We start from the raw sequence: 6,412 nt of genomic DNA on the forward strand, positions 1-6,412 counted from the left end.
GCGCGGGGGTACCATCTCAAGTTCATTCAGTGGTGGGATTGTTGATTACATTGAGGAAAAGATAGCATGACATATTAGAGCTGCCGAATAGCGACCTGCCATATGGGATTATGACAGTTTTCAGGTATTTTTTAGGATTTATGTGTAGGGACTATTGGGAAAAATCCTACACACTGCTAGAGGGGGATATTCATCTGTGACACTGATGTGCCGTGTACTTCGCTGCTCGCGCACAGGCCACACTGGTGATATTAATTAATTAACACATAAAGAAAGCTAGGGATTCATGGCATTTATAACCACGTTTAACATCTGTGTTCACTCTCAATTCTTATATGCACCGACAATAGTCATAGGACCTAACGCGGAGTAGTTAAGTTACGGAATTTTATGCAGAGTGGGGAAAGTTACCCCAGGATTTTCGCGGGGCCGGGATGAGTCCAAACAGTGGAGGTACGCGTAAAGATGCTCCAAATTCTTTGGAGCGCTGGCCTATACGTAGAAAGGAGAAAAGTTGAGCTGGGGGGGGGCGGCGCCTCTCTCCCACCTTAAATACCGGCCCTGTCTAAGCGAAAGCCCCACCGGAGGCTCACCGAACCAACGGACTGTTAACGTTCTAATTCGCCCGAACCAATTCATCAAGCGAAAGAACCCCCTGTAGTCTTTCAAAGTTTCCACCTCAGTTCCAACGTTTCAAGGACCTTTGCCTCCAAAGGAAAATTTCCGCAAAATTGTACAGTCACCTGTACAGTCCTGTGTTCTTCTCCTTAAGCTAATCGTATACACTGTACCTTTAGAAATATCTACAGGGAGGCCCAAGTTGCCGAACACCAAATCCATAAACGTATGATGAAACACCCAGGAAACTAATTTGAGAGTTCTTCTTACGTAGCACACGAAAGAAAATCGTGAAAGTTGGATCGATTGACGGTTTACCAGTCAGCCTGGCGCACCACCGCAGGGGTCCTGTAAGCGTCACTCGTACAAGGAGGGTCCTGAACCTGTCAGCTGGTAAGAGGGTCTGTAACTGTCCACTGCGTAAGAGGCGTCTTGTAAAGCTGTCAACTGTAAGAGGGTCGCTGTAACTGTTAGAGGGTCTTATCATCCCCGAAATCGAAGAAGAGAAGAAAGACACGAGAAAAACCAGCCCTTTCCGAGAGCGAACATTATGCAATTCAGCAGGACCAAGTCCGCCCCTGCCGGGAAATCAACCCAAAACACGGTCGAAACCGCCGCGACCCCTAATGCTTCCAAGGCAGACACGCTAAAAACCAAGGCTAAGCCTATGGCTGGGCCTGACAAACCCATCAAGAAAGGGGAGAGAGGAGAGCGCACGGTAATCCAAACATGATCGACGATTCTTTCGAAATGAAGTCACAGGTAAAGACGCGCCACCAGACACTGAAAACAAACACAACTGAATTATCGAGAAGGTTGATGCGGTTCGAGGTCCCAGACATAGCGCATAAAAATAGGTATGCAGTAGGCTAGCGCTAGGCTAAGCCTCTTTAGCTTCTATACCTTAAGCTGCACCTAAATTTTAGTTTTATTTTATCGTTTGATAACCCACTAATCCAACGCTTGATACTCCATCGATGCAAAAGGTGCGAAGTTATCCACGATCTTGAAAAATGAAGGTTTAAAAATGTTCAAAAATAGTTAAGTGCCCAGGAGCCGATGCATCACAATATTGAGACAATAGACTATTTTGAACAGGTACTGGCACACACACGAGCATGTCTCCTATAGGGAGGTAGCCTGAGACACACTATTAGACTTGACCTAGAGACTTGGGCCAGTCTTCAACCAGTTGGCACCATGATCAGACACCGGTGGCGGCACCGTGCTCCTTGAGAAACATTCTCGCTATTGTTCCCTCACGAATCACAAATATCAAAGATATGTCGCCATTTATACTGTACAACATCGTTCGTCAGGAACAGCCAAAGATACCGTAAGCCAAAATTTTGCCAACAAATGTGGACTTACGCTCCCCTTGTTATTGTGAGGAGACGAAAAATATATGGTACTAAAGCCCCGGCCGGGCCCCACAAGTGAGTTTAAAATTAAACTCGGATTAAGTAGCTCCGTCGGAAAGCCAATCTGATTGGTCAATTAAAAAAAAAAAAAAAAAGCTAATTCAGATCTTCTTAAACTCGAAATTAAAACTTTCAAACGTGAGTTTAAAGGCACTTTGTGCCCCAACGGGTGAAAGAATCCTTTACTTCCAACAGGCTTGCCCACGATTGCATGAGTTCAGGTTACCACTCAGAACAAATTCTCTGTTATGACGCTTCTGCGGGATGCGAAGCCGCACGCTCTTCATATTGCCAGGCGACACTTAACCCCTCCATCCACAGTGGATTAGTCTCTCTAGGGCTGTGTAGAACAACTATGGTTGCGTGATAAAACCAGGATACGAACAACTAAAAAAAAAAAAAAGATTAAAATGAGTTGTGTCCCCATATAACTTAGTTCGACGCCGTCTAATCGATCATCTATCGAATCCGTACACTGCATCTACGAACATAGATTCACGCTCGTGCGGATCGACCGGCGTCAACCTATGTGTGAACACAGCTTTTAAAAGCATCTGTGGGTCTAGTCGGTACCACTAGTCATCTAGGTTTGCAACGCCTGGAGTCTCAAAGGTTCCAGAGGTTCCGCGCGGGGTCGGCGGTGGCACTCCCACTAGTGAGGACAATTGATAAAGCTGGCTTTAATCGAGTAAGCAAAACAGTGGTGGCATTACGCAGTGTAAAAATAGGGGGGACGGTTAGTCCAGCTGGTAACCGCGCGCTTGCGCTTAACCATGCAGAAGGTCCCGGGTTTCGAATCCCACCATGCGACAAAAATTTGTACTCAGCCGACGTTTTTTCGATTTGACAAATAATTCAAAGCGGGTTACTTTCTGGTGCTTCTCGTGTTTGACGCCCAGCAGCCTAAACTGGGAAGTATTGTGTCTCTTCTCAGCCCATCTGATGAGAGGCCATACCTACGGATGGGCATCGCTACGACACACAGACCACACAAGCGTCCAATGTAAGGCAGCTTGTTTCCCATCGCTAACGCAAATAAAAAAAGCGGGGGAAAACACCATCTTAAAAAAAAAAAAAAAAAAAAAAAATGATTGATGGGCCTCCCGTTAAATACGGCCCTGGTCGTATTAGTACTAGAAAAGATTCGGTGCGCTCCTTAGGCCGTGTCCACACATAGTCGAAGGCTGTCGATCGATGTGGATCGACGGCCTTTGACTATGTGTGGACACACGTTTAGGTTGTGGTTATGTACCGGGTTGAGATGAGACAGGACTAGGTGAGACAGGATATTGTTTCTACAGTTTGGCATCGGAGTGGTAACTGAAAAACAAGGCAAGTTTACCAACCTTGCCTATCTCAACCCGGTACATTACCACGACCTTGGGTTCTCGAGGCTTCGTCGAGGGCTAAAGGAGGGAGGTATAGGGTGTAGAAAAAGGAAGTGCACGAAACAAATTCCACTCACGTAGGACAAAATATACGCGTTGTACACCGTTTGGACCAGATTGTAGACCAGGATGATATTCTTGATGTTGTACGGCTTTCGGTTCTCCATCATCCTGGGTCCGACGATCTTGACGAAGATGAGATACAAGACGACAATCGAGGTCACGGGTAGCCAGCTGGGCATTAGGAACCAGTTGTCCACAACCTCATCTGTGGACAAGAGATTGTGAGCATAAATGGGAGCGTCGGCGCGGACTGTACCCAGTGTAGACACTAGACGATCACCCAAAGAATAAAGGACCGAATTTGGTGAAATTTCAAACTCAAGTTCTCTGCCCACGTACAAAATTTTTTACCACAAACATCTGTTAAACACGAAAAGGAAAATCTTTCAGGCCTTTGGAGGACCGTGTAGATAAAGCTTATAAGTCTTATAACATATATACTAAAGTAAAGGCTTATAACATAAGTACTAAAGACCAAAATGTGTGTGATGAAATGATGAAATTGTTGCTAGTTTGTACTTACGTGTCACTATGTCATTTTTGATGAAATCAATTCGGGTCATCATCCATTCTGGAATAAGGGAGTCCATCTTGGTTTCTCTCTAGTCTTGCAGATCCCACTCAAGCTTCATGCAAATCTGAAATTCGAGAGAAATTGACTCTCAACACGCGGCCAAAAGCGTCAAGGCCCAAGGCCCTTGTCGTTCGAAAAAAAAAACGTATGGTGAAACTCACAAGTGGAAACAGGCTTTTAGCTGTAACTGTCTTAACGTCACAAAAACAAACTGAGAAGAAATAGAGGATAGGAGAAAGCTAGCCGTTCCGAGAACGACCCTTATCTGTTTAGGATAAATTCCGCCCCGGACGAGAATTGAACCCGCGATCTAGCGCTTACAAAGTATAGGGAATCTGGAAAAGTTCCGGATAATAAAATACCTATTTGGTGGATTTGACCAATATTTTTTCAGCTCTTTAGGAGGCCTGTTAAGCTTAAAACCTGTGTTCCATTTGATTTGTATAAGCTTAACGGGGCTGTTAAGTTTACAGGCTGGTAAGAGCTAAAAAGATTTGTGAAACCCACCCCTACACCCCTAGTGAATGAAGCAAAACGGCCGTTCTTTGAACGCCAAAAAATGGTAATATTTACCCCAAACGCCGCGCGCCGATGTTCACTTTGCCCGCACTTCCCCTAAAAGAAACCTCACACCAAAACCGTCCGACCCTCACCACCGATGTGATTGTAAGGAGAATCCGAAATCGAATGCGAACTGCATAGACAATTTGGTTCGTTTAATCCTAATTTAGACTTTAATCTGAATTTTCAACTCCAGGTACTGCGACTGGAAAATCCACATAGAAAACCAGATTATCCCCAATGTTTTTGCATGTTAACGGGAGATGTCGGCCTTCGCTAAAGTTATGGCTTAATTATTTGATATTATTATCATCATTATTACCTATTAATATTTTATTTAATGATTATTATTATCACCTATTTTAATTGGGGAGGGGGGCTGAAAACAGGTGTCAGAGCGAGTAGAGCAGTAAATTAATAAACGAGATTAGATAATTAAGAGCAAGAATATGTTGCTGAGATCAAACAATACAATGATCTCAACTTGATCTTGAAAAGTAATTAACAGAGAAGTTCAGAATACGGCACTTGTTTTTCCAAAATATGGCACTAAAAAGCATGGCAATATGGCACTTATTTTGGGAAAATATGGCATTTATTTTTTCAAAACATGGCAAAATAGTATGGCGCCATGGCATTTGAACTTCTTTGGTAGCAGTTTGTCCCGTGTTTCAGTACGACAATAGGTATTGGTGTTTTTGAGAGAACATTTTTTTTTTTCTTTTTTTTTCCGAGAAGGTATTCGGATGCTAACCACGCGCAACGTTGCTTATCTTCAGTGATCCTTGGGAACTGGTGTATTCAACGTGCTGCCGCCACTGGTTGTGACGGAGCGCGGTAGCGCTCCGCCCCTCCAAGTCAAGAAAGTTTGACAGCGTTACAAGAGGTAGGATATAGTTCGCCCACAGGCAGGAATCGAACCTGCGTCATAACGCTTACAAGGCAGGCGCACTACTTTCCAAGCTAACTAGACTGGTTATTAGTCCAAATCAGCGTGGTTCTAGGCTATTTTCTATGGCTTATGATTGTCATACTCTTATTTTTTCCCCATTGAACAAGTTGAACTTACTCAAAAAGGTTTTAGAACCCCTCAGCGAGCCTTGTTAGCTTGGAGGGTATAGCGCGTGTGCCTTGTAAGCGCTAGGTCACGGGTTCGATTCCCTCACAGGGCCGATTTTATCCTGAACGGATAAGGTTCGTTCTGACTTTCTCATATTCTGTCTTCGTTTTCTCTTCGATTTCAGGACGACCTTAGCAGTTACAGGTTACAGTTCCCTCTATCACACCTCTTAAAATCTTGAAAAAATTGAACCCTTAGTAGAAATTATTGTAGAGATCCGACTTCTCGTTTTCTGTTCCACGACTCGACACGACGGTCCAAACTTCTCCTTACCTCAGCTGCAGCTAATACAAGCCACACTAGCCATCCTAGCCGCATTCCCCATTAGCCGCATGAGACCTGAAAGCCCAAAGAGAATTGAAGGCCCAAATACAATAGCCCGTCCACTATAATTTTCACTTTCTTTTTATTACTATAAGATTAAAGGAAGGACAGGCTAAAAAGGCAAAGAAAACTGAACCCAGTGGTTATTTGTCATCGAATTGGCGACAGGGTGTATCTGCGACCCTCATATTGTTAAGTTAAGCACAGTTGCGACCCTCACAGTTAAAGCAAGGTTTATAAACTTACCTGTAAACTTTACCTATGAAATACCTATATAAGACCTTGTTTAGACTGCGGGAGAAAAGGGACTTTTCAGTCTCATTCTGGCAGGATAAACAAGGTA

This window comes from Diaphorina citri, unplaced genomic scaffold (genome assembly GCF_000475195.1).
Source record: "Diaphorina citri unplaced genomic scaffold, Diaci psyllid genome assembly version 1.1 scaffold2920, whole genome shotgun sequence".
NCBI lineage: Eukaryota > Metazoa > Arthropoda > Insecta > Hemiptera > Psyllidae > Diaphorina > Diaphorina citri.